Raw genomic sequence first — 17,495 nt, forward strand, 5'->3', positions numbered from 1 at the left:
CATCAGCCTTTGATCGGTCTAACTGAACCGAAACTGAACCGCTGAACCTAATACGAACCGTAACTGAACTGTTAAACGCGATAGAACCGCCAAATCGAACCGTTGAACCCGATCGAATCACCGGACCAAACTGCGGCTTGATCGAACTGTTGATCGATTAGGTTCAGGTAAAAAAAAAATTTATTTTAATATTATTTTTGTTATTTTAGTTATTATTCTTAATATTTATGCATGTTAAAATGTTTAAATTTAACAGAATAATTTTTTGTTGTTTTATAATAATAATTAATAATAAAATATATAATAAAAGTTTTTTCTAATTATATTAATTTTAGAATAAATCTTATAAAATAATAAAAAATGATAAAAAATAAGAAAAAAAAGAAATTTTTGTTCGACGATGAGATTCAAAGATACTCCGAGTAGTGATACCTACGAAATCTTTAGGTGAGAAGATTTTTTAAAAACTACTAGTGTATTGGAGTATTTATAAAAAAAAATTTTCTTATAAAATAATAATAATAAAATTAACTAATAAATAAAAATAGGTAATAAAAAATGAGGAAAAAAAATTTTGTTCGATGATGGGATTCCAAAAGTACTTCGAGTAGAGATGCTTTAAAAAATTCCTAGGTGAGAAGATTTTTTCTTAAATATTATCAATGTATTGAAATATTTATAGAAAATCTTCAATACAATAAAACCTTCTCTATTCTTCATTTCTTTTAAATAAGAATAATAATAAAAATTAATAAAATTTCTAAAAATAAAAAAATAAAACGTGTGCATCATGTTATTATTTGCATTGCATGCATGATATAATTTTTATGAAAAGTAAATTCGGACCTTCAAGGATGAGATTCTTAGGTATTCTGAGAAACGATGCCTAATAATAGATGAGTGGCATAGAAAGGGATGCTCACATGAGATGGAAGACAAAAAGCTTAGGGAGGCAACAGTACATAAAGCACTTGACAATCAAGTTTGTAAGGTAGTGAAGAAAGCATGAGAGATGATTGAAAAGGTAGAAGCATTAAGAAGAGAAGTTAATCCCATAGGAGAATGTGGACAACACCTAGTGAACTTTCTAGATGAGGTAAATGACTATTATGAACAAGTCAAACGCTTCTATGGATATAACTCTATGATAGTAAATCTCATGTAATAAAAGTTATAAGGAATCAATAAAAATTTCTAATATTGAAATTCATCCAAGAGCAAATATCTCGCACTTGCTTTCATGCATCATGTACATCATTTTTCATAAAATAAGTGAAAAATAAAATTTTTAACACATAGCATTCTAATTTTTTTTCTTTTTTTTTAAATAAAAAAATTTTGTGATAATAAAGGTTCAAAAATAGCTCGCCCATCAAAAATTTTGACCCAACCTACTAGTCATTCATATAATACCAGGACTCAGACAAGAATCATGGAGCAAGAATAGGCCAGTCGATTTGAGAGAATAAAAAAAGTTCAAGAAGAACTAAGAGGGGATCTCAGTACAACAATGAATATGTTCATGAAACTTGATAAGGGAAAAGTAATGGAAGAAAATCGTAACTTTTAAGAGCAATTGCCAAATATGGTAGATCCTTCTACCCTCCAGGGTTTGAGCTACGATCGACTCAACCTTCTTAAGGAATTAGACTGCCAATTCCTACTCCTGGTGGATATCCCAATCCTTATCTAAGAATGACATCCACACTTGTTCCAAGATAATTTTAAAATTTTGTTAATCCCGTTGTAATGAAAAAACCACCTGAGCTGATCTTAGTTCCCAGTTTGAATGATCTCAAAAAAAGAAAAAATTAGAGATACAGACAACTAAAAAAGTGAAAGATACCAGTGCCCAGAAGAATATGAAGTTATTGAAAGAAAGGCTTAGGGCTGTAGAGGAAATAAATTTTTATGACTCAACAAATGTGGCTGACCTTTGTTTAGTTTCAGATGTGGTCATTTCATCAAAATTTAAGGTCCCTGAATTTAAAAAATACGATAGCATGAAATATCCAATGATTCATATCACTATGTATTATCTTAAGATGACAGCACATACTCATGACGATAAGTTATTAAAGTACATATTTCAAGATAACCTTACGAGATCTGCAGCTAGATGGTATGTCCAACTAGATAGCACTCGTATTTATTCCTAACAAGAGCGTACAAGGGCATTTCTTACATAATATCAGCATGTCAAAAATTTAGCTCAAGATCGTCTATCTTTACAATGTATGAAAAAGAAAGCAACTGAGAGCTTCAAAAAATATGCACAAAGATAGAGAGACATGGCTGCATAAGCTCAACTTTCTCTTACTGAAAAAAAAAACTGTTTTATTTGTGAACATCATGAAAATATCGTACTATGAGAGATTGATAGGCAATGCAATCAAAAACTTTACAGATATGGTGATATCAAGTGAGATCATTAAAAATATCATAAAAAACGGTAAGCTCAATACAAGAGAGATAAGTGAAGCAAAGAAAGACGGAGCTCCTAAAAAGAAAGATAATAAAGCTCAAGCAGTGAACTATGTGGGACAATAATTCAAAGGTTTCACACCTTATCCTACACCAGTCTACCAAACCCATTACCCTTCCATAAATAATATTACATCTATTCCTTATCCATACCAGTCATACCAACTATTACCACAATCAACTTATTTACTCTATTTTCAGTCATCTTTTCATATACCCACCTACAATCGTCCTGCTACACCACCAGACCAAAATGGAGATTTAATCCTAATAATGTTTTGAGAGCCTTGAGAATTACTAAAAAAAAAATCACGTTCGATCTCATACCCATGACATACACATATCTATACCTTTAACTTATCGAGAAATATTTATTAGCTCCTATTATTATTGAGCCTTTGAAACCCCTATTTTCTAAATGGTATGATCTCAATGCATATTGTGATTATCACTATAAGAATCCAAGTCATTCTATTGAGAACTGTACTACTTTGAAGCATAAAGTGCAGGGGTTAATCAATTAAGGGGTGTTACATTTTGATACCAGCCAAAAAAGAACTCCAAATGTTAATGAAAACCCTCTGTTGAATTATACTAAACCATTAATAAATGCTTTGATTGATGGGCAAGCAAGCTATGTGAAGAAAAGGGTAAAAAAAGTTAAAACTTCGATGGTTAAAGTATTTGAAGCTTTGGTCAAAGCTGACATGTTAAAACTAGTAAAGTTTCAAAATCACTCTGAAACAATTAATTTAATTGAAAGATGTGACTTTCACAAAGGTGCTTTGGGGCATTCTATCGAGAATTGTCACCAATTCTATCAAGAAGTGCAAAAATTGATGGATATGGATCGAATAGAGTTTCACAAAAAAAGAGAAGAGTTGATGAAAGCTAAAATATCTACCATTGATTCAAAGAATAAATTTATGCGTAGATCAGTAATAATTTATTATGATGAGAAGTCAAAATTGAGGCCAGAAAAACCCACATCCCGATCAATGTGATAATTAAAGTTCCTAGATCTTTTTCATATCAGAATGATAAAGTAGTATCATGAAAGTATGATTGTGATGTTATAGTCAACCCAAATATTACAAACATAACGGACGTAAGAGGCATGACTCAAAGTAAGAGGTGTTATACCCCAGAGGCTCTAGAAAAAGCTAGAAAAAAGAATGTCAATGTAGGAGAAAAAAAAAGTCAGAGTGGTCTTGACGTAGCCTCAGAAAAAGAATGTCAGAAGCCAATCTCTAAGAGTGAAGCATGTAAATTTTTAAAGTTAATAAAACATAACGAGTATAGTGTAGTAGAATGGCTTAACAAAATGTCGCTAGAATTTCGCTATTGTCATTATTGCTCAGTTTAGAGTGGCACCGTAATGCTTTGCTAAAGGTGCTAAATCAAGTATATGTATCTCACAATACTTCTATTAAATATGTGAAATAACTTGTTAACAATCTGATAATTTCAAATTATATCTCTTTTAGTGATGAAGAGATTCCTCCTGAAGGTCGAAGAAGTATCAAGGCTCTTCACATTACTGTGAAATGTAAAGATCATATAATGGCTAAAGTTTTGATTAATAATGACTCATCTATCAATGTTATGCCTTTGACTACTCTGGTAAAACTCTCTGTTGATGGATCTTATATGAAACCTAGTCATATGATAGTGAGAGCCTTTGATGGAACCCAAAGAGAGGTGCTAGGAGATAAAAATGCCATTACAGATTGACCCAAGTACTTTCAACATGAAATTTCAAGTTATGAACATCTCTCCTTCATACAGTTGTTTATTAGGTAGGCTATGGATCCATATGACAGGTGCTGTTCCATTCTCATTACATCAAAAAGTCAAATTCATTGTTGATAGAAAGCTAACATGTGTGATAGGAGAAGAAGATTTATTAGTAACTCAATCGATAAATACTCCTTATGTGAAATCAGCAGATGAAACTCTGAAATGCTTTTATAGAATCTTCGAGATTGTCAATGCAATATATATAGTTGAAGGATCTAAATTGTATTTACCATACTTATCTACGACAACTAAAATGGTAGTCAAACAGCTTACCAAGATGGGATGAGGATCTCAAGTTGGACTTGGGAAGAACCTGTAAAAAATCATGAAGCCATCGGTCATATATAAAAAGAGAGACAGATTTGGCTTAAGATATAAGCCAACAAAAAGGAACAGAATAAGAATGGTGAATGAGAAAAGAGATAAGAGGATAGTTAATCTTAGGGGATATGAGTCGGAGTCAGAGCTTATGGTCATTTCATATCTCTATGATTCTTTTCACTCGAGAGAATATATTTATCCAGATTTACTGAAAGCCCTAAGTGCAGGATTCATGAAAGAATTTTCAGAGCTGACCATTCAAATGGTGGATGATGAAAAAAAGAAGAGCCAAAGTGAAGAGCAATTTGTGTACCTTTGTCCTTCAAATTTTGAGCTGGATAATTGAAAAGTTATAGAGCTGCCTGTTACCTTTAAAACTTTGAAAAAATAATGTATTGTAAAACTTTAAATCCCTAATTACTTTCTACGAGTATGAGGAGATCTTTTATAGTGTGTTTATGTTTGTTGTTTTAATAAGACTTAGAAGATGTATCAGCATTTCTTTTATTGTTTTCATCTTTATTTTACTTTTCATTCTTTTCTTTTCGTCATTTTCTTGTCATTTCATTTTTGTGTGCTAATATTCTCTTCATCTTACCCTTTACAAGGTCACAAACAATGAACACGAAGATAATCATAGCAATAATCTTAGATTTGATTTCGAAAACTTAATTCATGTTGATGAACTTGATAATGAGAAAGATTCAGATAACTACACACTGCCTTTTGATTTGTTAAAATTAATAGAATATGAAGATAAGCCAATTGAATCCCACCAAAAAATTACTGAATTAGTAAATTGGAGAGATGGTAAAAATAGAAAAGAGGTTAAAGTTAGTATATCTCTTTTACCAGTTGAAAGACAGAAGCTAAAAGAGCTACTCTGAGAATATGTAGATGTATTCGCGTGAACTTACCAGGATATGCCAAGACTCAGCACTGATATTTTAGAGCACAAGTTACCTTTAAAATCAGGATATAAGTCGATGTAGCAAAAATTAAGGCGTATGAAACCAGAGATGCTGCTGAAAATTAAAAAGGAAGTGAAAAAACAATTTGATGTTGGATTTTTGAAGATGATAAAATATCCTGAATGGGTAGCCAACATAGTACCAGTTCCTAAAAAGGATGAAAAAGTGAGAATGTGTGTCGATTATCGAGATCTGAATAAGGCAAACCCTAAGGATAACTTTCCTCTACCTCACATCGATACTCTAGTGGATAATATTGCTAAGCATTTCATATTTTTCTCTATAGATGACTTCTCATGCTATAATCAGATTAAGATGGCTTAAGATAATATGAAAAAAACTACATTTGTGATCATGTGAGAGACATTCTGTTACAAAATCATGCCTTTTGGGTTGAAATATGCTAGTACCACTTATCAAAGAGTAATGGTGACTCTCTTTTATGATATGATGCATAAAAAAGTAGAGGTATATGTGAATGATATGATTGTAAAATCTCGTGAAAGAAAAGATCATGTAGTTAATCTCAAAAAGCTGTTTGACAGATTGAAAAGATTTCAATTGAAGTTGAATCTTACTAAATGTACATTTAGTGCCAAATCAAAAAAACTATTGGGCTTTGTGGTCAATGAAAAAGAAATCGAAATGCACCCGAGTAAGGTACAAGCCATCCAGAACTTACCTCATCCTCGTACCCCAAAAAAAATATAAGATTTCCTAGAAAGACTGAACTATATTGCTCGTTTCATCTCTCAACTCACCTACAAGTGCGATCCTATTTTTAAGTTTCTTAAAAAATATGATCCAGGAGAATGAAATAATGAATGTCAAAAAGCTTTTGACAAAATCAAAAAATACTTATCAAATTCGCCCATATTGGTACCACCTGTTCCAAGAAAGCCTTTGATCTTATAGTTAACAGTACATGAAAATTTTATGAGATGTGTGCTGGGGCAAAACGATGAAATTGACAGAAAAAAATGAGCAATATACTACTTGAGCAAAAAATTCACTGATTATGAGTCCAAGTATTCACCATTAGAGAAGATATGTTGTGCATTAGCCTGGACGACTTGAAGGCTTGACAATACATGCTTTATTACATTACTTGGCTTAAAGCAAAGTTGGATCCTATTAAGTATATATTCGAAAAACCCTTATTGACAGAAAGAATATCGCGGTGGCAAGTTATGCTTTTCAGAATATGATATCATTTATGTGACTCAAAAAGCTATAAAAAAAAGTACCGTAACTGAGTTTCTTGCTGATCGTGCTGTTGAAAATTATAAACTAATGAACCTGGAGTTTCCTGATGAAAATGTGATGGTCATTGAAGAAAATGAACTTGTTGAAGAGTCTTGAAAGATGTATTTTGATGGAACTGCTAATGCTTTAGGTCATGGTATTAGAGTAATTTTAATATCTCTCGATGGGCACTATTATCCCATTACAGTCAGATTAAATTTTAATTACACAAATAATGTGACTGAGTATGAGGCATGTGTTATGGGTCTGCAAGTAGCAGTTGAAAAAAAAATCAAAGTATTAATTGTGTTTAGAGATTCAACTCTAGTCATCTATCAATTACGAGGAAAATGAGAAATCAGAGATTCTAAATTGATACGGTACCATAAGTACATCTTTCAATTGGTTAAACGATTCGAAGAAGTTCAATTTGAGCATTTACCTAGAGAGAAAAATCAAATTGCTGATGCACTGACTACTTTAACTGTAATGATTAAAATAAATGCAACTACTGAAATCCAACCCATTAAGCTGAATGTGATGGATGAACCAGCACATTATTCAGGTGTTAAAAAAGAAGTTGATGGGAAGTCATGGTATCATGACATCATGCAATACATTAAAAGCCAATAATACCTAGAACATGTAACAGAAAACGATAAGAGAACTATTGAAAGATTGGCTATGAGTTTCTTTCTTGATAGAGACGTCCTCTATAAAAGGGGTCGAGATCAAGTATTCTTAAGATGTGTGAATGCAACTGAAGTGAAAAAGATTATTGAAAAAGTGCATGATAGAGTTTGTGAGACACATGCAAATGGTCATATGATGGCTAAATAAATTATGAGGGCTGAATACTATTGATTGACAATAGAGAGTGATTGTATTGATTATGTCAAAAAATGCCATAAGTGTCAGATCTATGCTGATAAGATCTACACTCCTCCAACAACATTACATGTTTTGACTCTTTCGTGACAATTCTCTATATGGGGTATGAATGTCATTGGTCCCATCACTCCAAAAGCTTCAAATGAATATATATTCATCTTTGTGATGATTGATTACTTTACAAAATGGGTAAAAATCGCATCATATGCTAGTGTGACCCGATCTATGGTATGCAAATTCATAAAAAAAGAGATAATATGAAGATATAGACTTCTAAAGAATTATTTTTTATAATACCAAAAATTTGAATAGCAAAATAATGAATGAAATTTGCACTTAGTTCAAGATTGGTCACCGTAATTCGACACTATATCTTCCAAAGATGAATGAGGTAGTAGAGGTTGCAAACAAGAATATCAAAAAAATCTTAAAAAAAATGACTATACTTATAAAGATTGGCATGAGAAGTTACCTTTTACTTTGCATGCTTATAGAACATCAGTCCGAACATCTACTGGGGCCATTTCATTCTCTTTGGTATATGGAATGGAAGCTATGCTGCCGGTCAAAGCAAAAATTTCCTTGCTGAGAATTCTGATGGAGGTAGAGTTAGAGGAAGCAGAATGGGTTCAAAATCGCTACGAGTAGTTAAACCCCATTGAAAAGAAAAAACTTACAGCACTTTGTCATGATCAATATATCAAAAGATATCAAAAGAGGATGATGAGAGCACATGACAAAAAAATTTATCCGTTGCTTTAGGAAAAGAGATTTAGTGCTGAAAAAAATCTTTTCAAATCAACATGATAATCGAAAAAATGGACACCAAATTGAAAAAATCCGTATGTGGTGAAAAAGACCTTTTCTGGTGGGACATTGATTTTGACAGAGATTGACGAAAGTGATTTACCTACTCCGATAAACTCAGATGCTGTGAAATAATATTTTGCTTGAAAGAAAAAAAATAAAAAAAAGTAAAAAATAAAAAATAATGACTTATCTAAACTGAAAACCTGAAAAAGGCGATTTGAATGCGAAGAAAAAATATCATTCCACAATACAAGGGCAAGTGTAATTTTATGAACTCTAAAGGATCAAAAAAATCATCTAATTTAGTTTTAAAAAAAGAATCTAAGAATATTTTATTCATGATTATCTTATGATCATTGTTTGAGCACCTTTGTTTTAACTCAAATAATTTACCATACACTTGTTACCAATCTAATAAAATATGCTATCTTTCATTTGAAAATAACACATATCCATTCCTTTATTCTCATTTTTTGTCCGTCATATGAATAGAAAAAATGTGTGATTGCATTTTATTGATTTTGGACTTAAAATAATGAAAAAAACAAACATAAAAGATCTTAGCATTACTTTTTAAAAGTGGACAAAGACAAATGAAAAAGAATGAGAAAAGCATGACAAGACATTGATGTTGCAGACTTTCGAAGAAGAAAAATATTGTGATTAGATGTTAATAACAGATTGATCATATAAGAATTTTGATAAAAAAAGTCAAAAAACGAGAGATTTCGAAAACTTTTTTACTACAATGAATAATTTTGATTGCATTACATGCATTGCATTTAGAGCACTCAGTACATGCATTCATGAGCAGTTTTAATAAGGATAGAGACTTTCTATTTTCTAATGAAAAATAAGATCAAATAAAAAATTTCAAAAAAGAAAAATTTATTTGTTCAAATATAAGAACTCGATTTGAAGAACAGATGATATTTTTAAAGTTGTTAAGCTTCTATTGAAAGAAACTTTTTTAAGATGATTTTTAAAGTCATTGAATCTCTATTAATAGGAATTTTTTCAAGTAAAATTTTAAATTTGTTAAACCTTTGTTAAAAAAAACCCTTTTCAAAATGAAATTTTAAAATTATTGACTCTTTGCTAAGAAGAGACTTTTTAAAGATGATTTTTTAAATTATTTAACCTCTGTTGAGAAAAATTTTTTCAAGTGAGATTTTTAAAATTATTGAACTAAGATGAGTCTTTTTCAAGATAAAAATTTTTAAAATTTTTAAATCTTTGCTAAGATGAATTTTTTTAAATGAGATTTTTAAAATTGTTGAACCTTTGTTAAAAAGAATTTTTTTTATTAAAAAATTTTTTTCAAGATAAAATTTTTAAAATTATTAAATTTTTGCTGAAAAAAAATTTTTTTAAATAATTTTTAAAAATTATCGAACTTCAAATGAGATGAACATTTTCGATTCGATGAAAAAAATTTTATGGATAATCTATATTAAAAAAAAATATACCTTTTTGGATTTCGGATAAAATTGAACCTCATGCGATTATCGCGGGCAGCTACGTGTAAGGCAGTGTCCCCATTCCTGTCTTTTTGATTCACCACATCCTCACGATAGTCGGTCCTCCTAAGCATCCCGCATACGAGTTTGAGAGCTTTTAACTCATTGTTTCTCGTTGCAATATGCAAAGCGGTTTCATTTGTAGTTGTCACATCTTGAATGCATTCGGGGCAAAACTCCAAAAATCTAGCTATGAGATCAAGGTTGTGTTTTCTGGTTATTGCATAGTGCAATGGGTCTCACCCTTCTTCCCTTTGACACGTACAAGATCTTTATTATTTTCCAAGAGAAGAAGAACCAGCTCTTTTATGTCCCTTTTCCACTGCAAGATGAATGGGACTAAAGCCTTGTTGGTTTAGCTTCCTAGCAAATGTGGGTTTTAAGGTCACCATCTCCATTGCAAAATCAATGCATCCTTCAACTGCAGCTATGTGTAATGGAGTGTCAACAAATTCCATCTCATCAATATGCCTTAAAAAACTAGAATCTCTTTCGATTGATGCATATAGTTCATCAACATTTCCTTCTTGAGCGGCCCTCCTCAAATTTTCATCCATATCAGAAAAGCCAAACGACAATGAAAATGATAGACAGAAGAGGAAAAAGGGGTTAGAATGCTTTATAGAGCCAAATTAAAAGGGTGAAAGAGAAGATGGAGGAAATCAGGAGTCTGGTTTCACTTAAAGTTGAGCAGCTCCCCTCCTCACGGTAAACACAAACACGAAACCATTTGAGGCTGTATAGCACCAATTGCTATATAATAACTGTACTTACATATAAAAGCTATTCCCATACTCAATTTACTCTAATTTTTTGTCAACTCAATATTTTTATTTGCCATTTCAAATATTAAATTAGCACACTCCATTATCACATCAGTGTTATTAAATAGTATTATATTACAATTTTATGTTAAATAATTATAATAACTTATTATATAATTATTTAAATAATAATAATTTTTATTCTAATAAATTTATTCAAAATACAAGTAATAAATTTAAAAATTAGTTAATAAAAAATTAAAAATAAATTTATTTACTGAAAAAACGCAAGTGAATCAAATGTACAAAAACCTAATCATTTACCTTATAAATTTTTGAATAAGTGATTAACAAAATTTTAACACGGATCCTTCGAAACATATATTTAATATATAATTATTAATTGGTTCAAAACCAAACAAAATTTAAAAATTCCAAACTCATAACCCTATGTATTTACTTTATCCATTTTAATTCAGTTACATAGTACCTTCCAAACGTAGGTGCTGTTTAGTTGGTATGTTACAGTCAACCAGAAACATTAAAAAATAAATAAAAAGCAGATTATTGAAAACATAGTTTTGATCCATATCTTCAATTCTTTTAGGCATTAAGTTGCTGCGATTCCGACAAAGGTATTATTCATCCGTACGGTCCATTTTCGAAAATCATTAAAATTTTTTAAAATTTTATTTTTAAAAAATTAAATAATTTTTCTTTAAAAAACTTTTAAAAAATTAAAATGCGAAGAGAAAAAGGTACGGTGCATATTGCAGCACTAAAAAAAAAAAGAAGTTTGGTATTGATCAGAGCAAGATGGACGTTCCGAACTGTTTGTCACTTTTCACGTAACTTTCTGCATTATTTTTCCGAGTCTAGCAATCAAATCAAATCAAATGCCTTAGGCCTGCTGTCTGCCAAAGCTAGCCTCTGGTCTTCTATCTTTTCACAACAAATGTCCAACAGCCTAGTGCGGATGATCAACACCGAAATAGTTATATAATTTTATATTATATAGCTATAATTATAATTTTTTATTAAAACCGTTAAAATTTATAAAAGTGATTATAATTTTATATTAAATAATTATAATAATTTATCATATAATTATTTAAATAATAATTTTGTTTAAATAAATTTATTAATATATAAATAAAATTTTCAAAAATTAATTAATAAAAAATTAAAAATAAATTTATTTACTAAAAAAATCAAGTGATTCAAATGTACAAAAACCTAATCTTGTAGTTTTAAAATTCTTTAAATAAGCAACTAGCAAAATTTTAAGACAGATCGTTCAAAACATATATTTAATATATAACTATTAATTAATTCCAAACCAAATAAAAATTTAAAAATCCAAACTCATATCCAATATTATTGCTTTATCCATTTTAATTCAATTACAGTCAACAAGAAACATTAAAAAAAATTAAAAAGCAGAATAATGAATACATAGTTTTGATCCATATCTTCAATTCTTTTAGGTATTAAATTGATACTATTCACACACAAGTGTTGTTCATCCGTACGGTCCAAAGTATTCAAAAGATCAATTTCTTTTGTTCACTTTTAACATGTTATAAGACTTTTCAAAACTTTATTTACTGTTTTTTGCTTTTGAATATAAAAAACAACGTATCAACGACTTTTGTATCCGATTTTCAAAAGTGCAAGATGCATAAAAGACAGGCATTGATCATAGTAAGATGCATGTTCCGAACTACTGGTCACTCCTCACCTAATTAGCTGCATTATTTTGCTGATTACATCAATCAAATCAAATTAAATCAATGCTTGATTCCGCTGCCTGCCAAAGCTGACCTCTCATCTTTTATCTTTTCACAACAAATGTCCAAGAGCCTAGTGGGGAGTGAGGTGGTCGTATATAATTTTATACTATATAAATATAATTATATTTTTTATTAAAAATTGTATGAATAATTATAATTTTATATTAAATAATTACTATAATTTATCATATAATTATTTAAATAATAATAATTTTTGTTTAAATAAATTTATTCAATATATAAATGAAAATTTTTTTAAATTAATTAATAAATTATTGAATTCTTTTCTTAAGGCTCGGGTTATGAGATGGTACGATAAAAAATAAAAAAATAAAAAATTAATTATTTAAAATTTCTAATAAATGATTTAATCTTATCGTTTGAAAATTATCTTTTATTTTTTAAAATAATAAAATTATTTTATTCATATAAGATATTTAATTTTTTCAATAATTCAATTATTTTAATAATTCAATCATTTTATTTAATTGAATAATAAATGTGGACATCAACTTGCTCAAAAAAAATATGTAATAAAAAATATAAAATATGAAATACAATAAAAAATATTAAAAATAATATAAAATATAAAAAAATATATAAAAAAATGAACAGAATAGAAAAATCGAGGATGGCAGTGGTGCTAGGGAAGGCACCTCTGCCACCAGATCCTATATTCTACCTTTATGATCATTATACCTTACCTTTTACCCCTCTAATTACTCATCTCATTGATAAACTGTCAAATAAGACAGAAACGAATAAAAGAGGTACATGACTCGTGCTTACACCCTATGCCGAGCCTCATGCCCTTCTCTCAAGCATACGCACGGCCAGAGCTCTATAAATAGAGCTCCTAGCCAAATCAAAAACAAAAAGAAAGAGGGAGATTTTGCAAAAACAAAAAAAAAATCAAATAGTCCTCCTCATAGGGAAGAACCCAACGTCGAGCTTCCTGCACGAAAAAAAAATGGTTAGTTTAAAAAAAAAGGATCATAATACAAAAAAAAATCTCACCAAAACTTTGAAAGTAGAGATCTAAGAAAGTGAGGACCTTTTTTTGATGAAAAAGAGGTCGGATCTGCGTTCAGAGGGTCGAGAAGAGTTTGTGATAGTTTTTTCAAATTTTTTGGCACCGTCGACGGTGGTCGGAGTTCACCACCGGCGAGGATTGCAGCGGCAGTTGCGACGGACGGCCATCAGCCCAGGTTGGTCGAAAAAGAAGAGAGAAAAAAAAATCAGGCATTTTTTTTTTAGAAGAAAAAAAATGACTGAAAAAAATTGAACCTTTTATATAAACGGTGAAAATCAAAACGACGTCGTTTTAAGCACCCAAAATCCACGTGTCAACACGCGACTCGACCCGGGGTCCGTGCACCCGACCCGCGACCCACTTCTTTCATCAACTTCTGATCGGTCTGACTGAACCGGAATCAAACCGCTTGTTGATCGGTTCGGTTCAGGTAAAAAATATATTTTTTTAATTTTTCTTATTTTTTATATATTATTTTATTAATATTCATGCATATTAAAATATTTATATTTGTTAGATTAAATGATGAAATATGTTGTTATATTTTTTTTATAATTTTATTAATTTTTAAAATAAACTTTAAAAATAAAATAATATAAAAATAAATTTAGTAATAATACTAAACTAATAAAAAATGTAGGAAAATAAAATTTTTATCAAACGATGATATTCAAAGGTATTTCGAGTAGTGATGCCTACGAAATCTCTAGCTGAAAAGATTTTTTTTTAAATACTACTAGTGTATTGGAGTATTTATAAAAAAAATTTCAATACAGTAAAGATTTTCTATTTTTTAAGTAATAAATAAAATTGATTAATATATTAAAAATATAAGTAATAAAAATGAGAAGAAAAAAATTTATCCGATGATGGGATTCTAAAAGTATTTCAAGTAGAGATGCTTTAAGAAATCTCTAGATGAGAAGATTTTTTATAAAATATTACCAGTGTATTGAAATATTTATAAAAAATCTTCAATATAATGAAATTTTTATTTTTCTTCAAAATTTTAAATAAAAATATTAATAAAATAATTAATAAAATTTTTAACAAAGGAAAATAAAATGTGTGCATCAACATGGTAATATTTTGCATTGCATGCATGATAATTTTTTACAAAAAGTAAATTTGAGCTTTCGATGATGAGATTCTAAGGTATTCCGAGAAGCGATGCCTAAAAAATCTCTAGGTGAGAAAAAATTATTCTAATGTTACCAAACGTACTGGATTTTAAGAATTATTTCAATAAAAAAGTTTTAATTTATTTTTCTCGAGAATAAATTTTTTTTCTAATAAATAAAAAATCAAGAAAATTATTTTTCGAACATAAAAAATTGAACTATTTTTATCAAAATCAAAGGATAACATGTTGTTAATTGGTACGTTTTTAACGGGTGCTGTGGGGGTGCTAATCTTTCCTCACGTGTAATCGACTTTTGAACCCAGACTGTTTCATAGACTGTAAAATTATCTTTTTAATTAATTTTAAAACTCTATTAAAAGGATATGTTTTAGTTGGTGATCAATCGCACCTAGCCAAAAAAGATTGGTGGCGACTCCGTTATTTTTTTTATTTCATTTTCAAATTCATCGGACGGACATAAAATCGTTATGACAACTTGACGACTTCATTGGGGACGCCTTTTGTTTTTGAGAGTCATGCCAAAATTAACTACTTGTTATCCTCAAATTTTGATTTAAACAATTTTAATCAATTTCTTAAATTTTTATTTTTCATTTTCAATAAAAATGGTAAAAAAAAAAAAAACAAATCAAAAATAAAAAGCAAAAAAATTCACACACATTTCTTTTACTATGCCTCTTATGTTTTATTTTTTTGTATATATTGCTCTCAATAAATTATGATATATTTACACACAATGGCACGATGCATCTCATACATGAGCTTTATACCCGGACTTCGTCCTTTATATGAGGAAGTAAAGTACCTATGCTCTTGTGAGGTGATAACCTCCGCAATGACAAGCGAAATACTTTCACTCGAATTGAATCATTTTCGTTCGTAACCTGTAATGGGTGAGGATCGAGGTGTCTCACTAGTCTAACATGGACGACAGTGAGGAACAATTTGAGAACTTTTAGACACTTTCAATCTAAACCCAACATATAATAAGCCTAGGAAACTAGCCTTATGTAAAGCCTTGTCCATCCTCTTGTAAAAAATACCTAAGAATAAAAGTTGTGCATAATACGAAACGAAACAAAACAAACAAAAGATCTCAAAACACAAAAAAAAAGCACTAAAAAAATAAAAAATATAATTTTTTTAAACCACATCCTCACACTAATTCAATTTTGCTTCATTTTTTTTTTTTTGCATTAATCATATCATATAGTTTTATATCGAGATATTTGCTCTAGGACATATTTCTCTCAAGAAGTTTTTATGGATCCCATAGAATTATAGATTTGCTCATCCTCAATCAGTGTGCCATATGAGTCGTATAATGAAATACATGTTTGATCGAAAAAAGCTCAACAAAAGAATGAAGATTGTTTACCTACCGATTATGTGTCTGAATTATCCGAAAAAATGCATTTAGATCTCACACAGAATAATTTAAAAGAGTTAGCTGCTGTCTGGGGTCAGTTAAGTGAAGAAAGAAAAGAAAGCTTTTGTAAAAGGTTTAGGCATATTGCATCCCTTATTTCAGTAATGATCGACGAACAATTGGTCAAAGTAGCTATATAATTTTGGAATCCATCCTATAGATGCTTTACTTTTAATCAAAAAGATTTAGTGCCAACTATCGATGAGTATTCGATTTTGCTCGGGATAAAACTATAATATCCAGATAAAGTATTTACCCGAAAGCCAAATTTGATTATCGTAAAAAGTTAACCAAGCTTATGGGGGTTAAAGTAGAAACCATTGATTCTTTTACGAAGTCTAAAGGTGAACATCTCGACATTTGTTGGAACTTTCTCCAAAACTTCACTCAGGAGCATTTAGATGATGATCAAGGTATGAATATGTTTGCTCTAACATTGTATGACATGATAATTTTTTCGAAGACTTTGAGTTACATTGAGATAACTGTGATAAATTTTTTCGAGTAAATTAAAATTCAAGCAATTAATCTCACTTCAGCAGTCTTAGCTGAAACCATTAGGTCATTAAATTTCTATCGACGAAATAAAAAAAAGGTGATTCATAGAATGTGTATCTCTATTATACGTATGGGTCAGAGTCATTTTAAATGTGAAAAGAATGTATTTTTAAAATCATATCTTCAAAATAAGACATCAATTATAGTTTTTGTAAAAGTCAATAACCGACATTAAAAACTAAGAAAAAATAGGTCATTTTTTTTACTAAGATTTATTGAAAATGAAATCGAATGAATGGTATTTTAGATACTTATATGCTTTTATTGTATCGTGAAAAAAATAATTATAAATATTATTATTAAGACTATGAAATGTTGTAAGTTACGTTCCATATCTTCGATTCTTTTAGGTATTAAATTGATACTATTCACACACAAGTATTGTTTATCCGTACGGCCAAGAGTATTCAAAAGATCAATTTCTTTTGTTTACTTTTAACAAGTTATAAGACTTTTCAAAACTTTATTTACTGTTTTTTGCTTTTGAATATAAAAAAACAACGTATCAACGACTTTTGTATCCGATTTTCAAAAGTGCAAGATGCATAAAAGACAGGCATTGATCATAGTAAGATGCATGTTCCGAACTACTGGTCACTCCTCACCTAACTAGCTGCATTATTTGGCTGATTACATCAATCAAATCAACTTAAATCAAATGCTTGGTCCCGCTGCCTGCCAAAGCTGACCTCTCATCTTTTATCTTTTCACAACAAATGTCCAAGAGCCAGT

General features: G+C 29.7%; 1 long non-coding RNA gene across 1 annotated transcript; it reads right to left on the bottom strand.

Moving 5' to 3' along the window:
* Window positions 1–1,325: 1,325 nt before the first annotated feature.
* On the bottom strand, window positions 1,326–10,634 carry LOC149515749 (uncharacterized). Its single transcript, XR_016326273.1, has 3 exons — window positions 9,992–10,634; window positions 8,185–8,306; window positions 1,326–4,597 (listed from the first exon to the last, which is right to left on the bottom strand). It is a non-coding gene; the product is annotated as an uncharacterized LOC149515749 (long non-coding RNA).
* Between the last annotated feature and the right edge of the window lie 6,861 nt (window positions 10,635–17,495).

The sequence above is a fragment of the Durio zibethinus genome, chromosome 12 (assembly GCF_047325235.1).
Source record: "Durio zibethinus cultivar Kanyao isolate XHJ-2024 chromosome 12, ASM4732523v1, whole genome shotgun sequence".
NCBI lineage: Eukaryota > Viridiplantae > Streptophyta > Magnoliopsida > Malvales > Malvaceae > Durio > Durio zibethinus.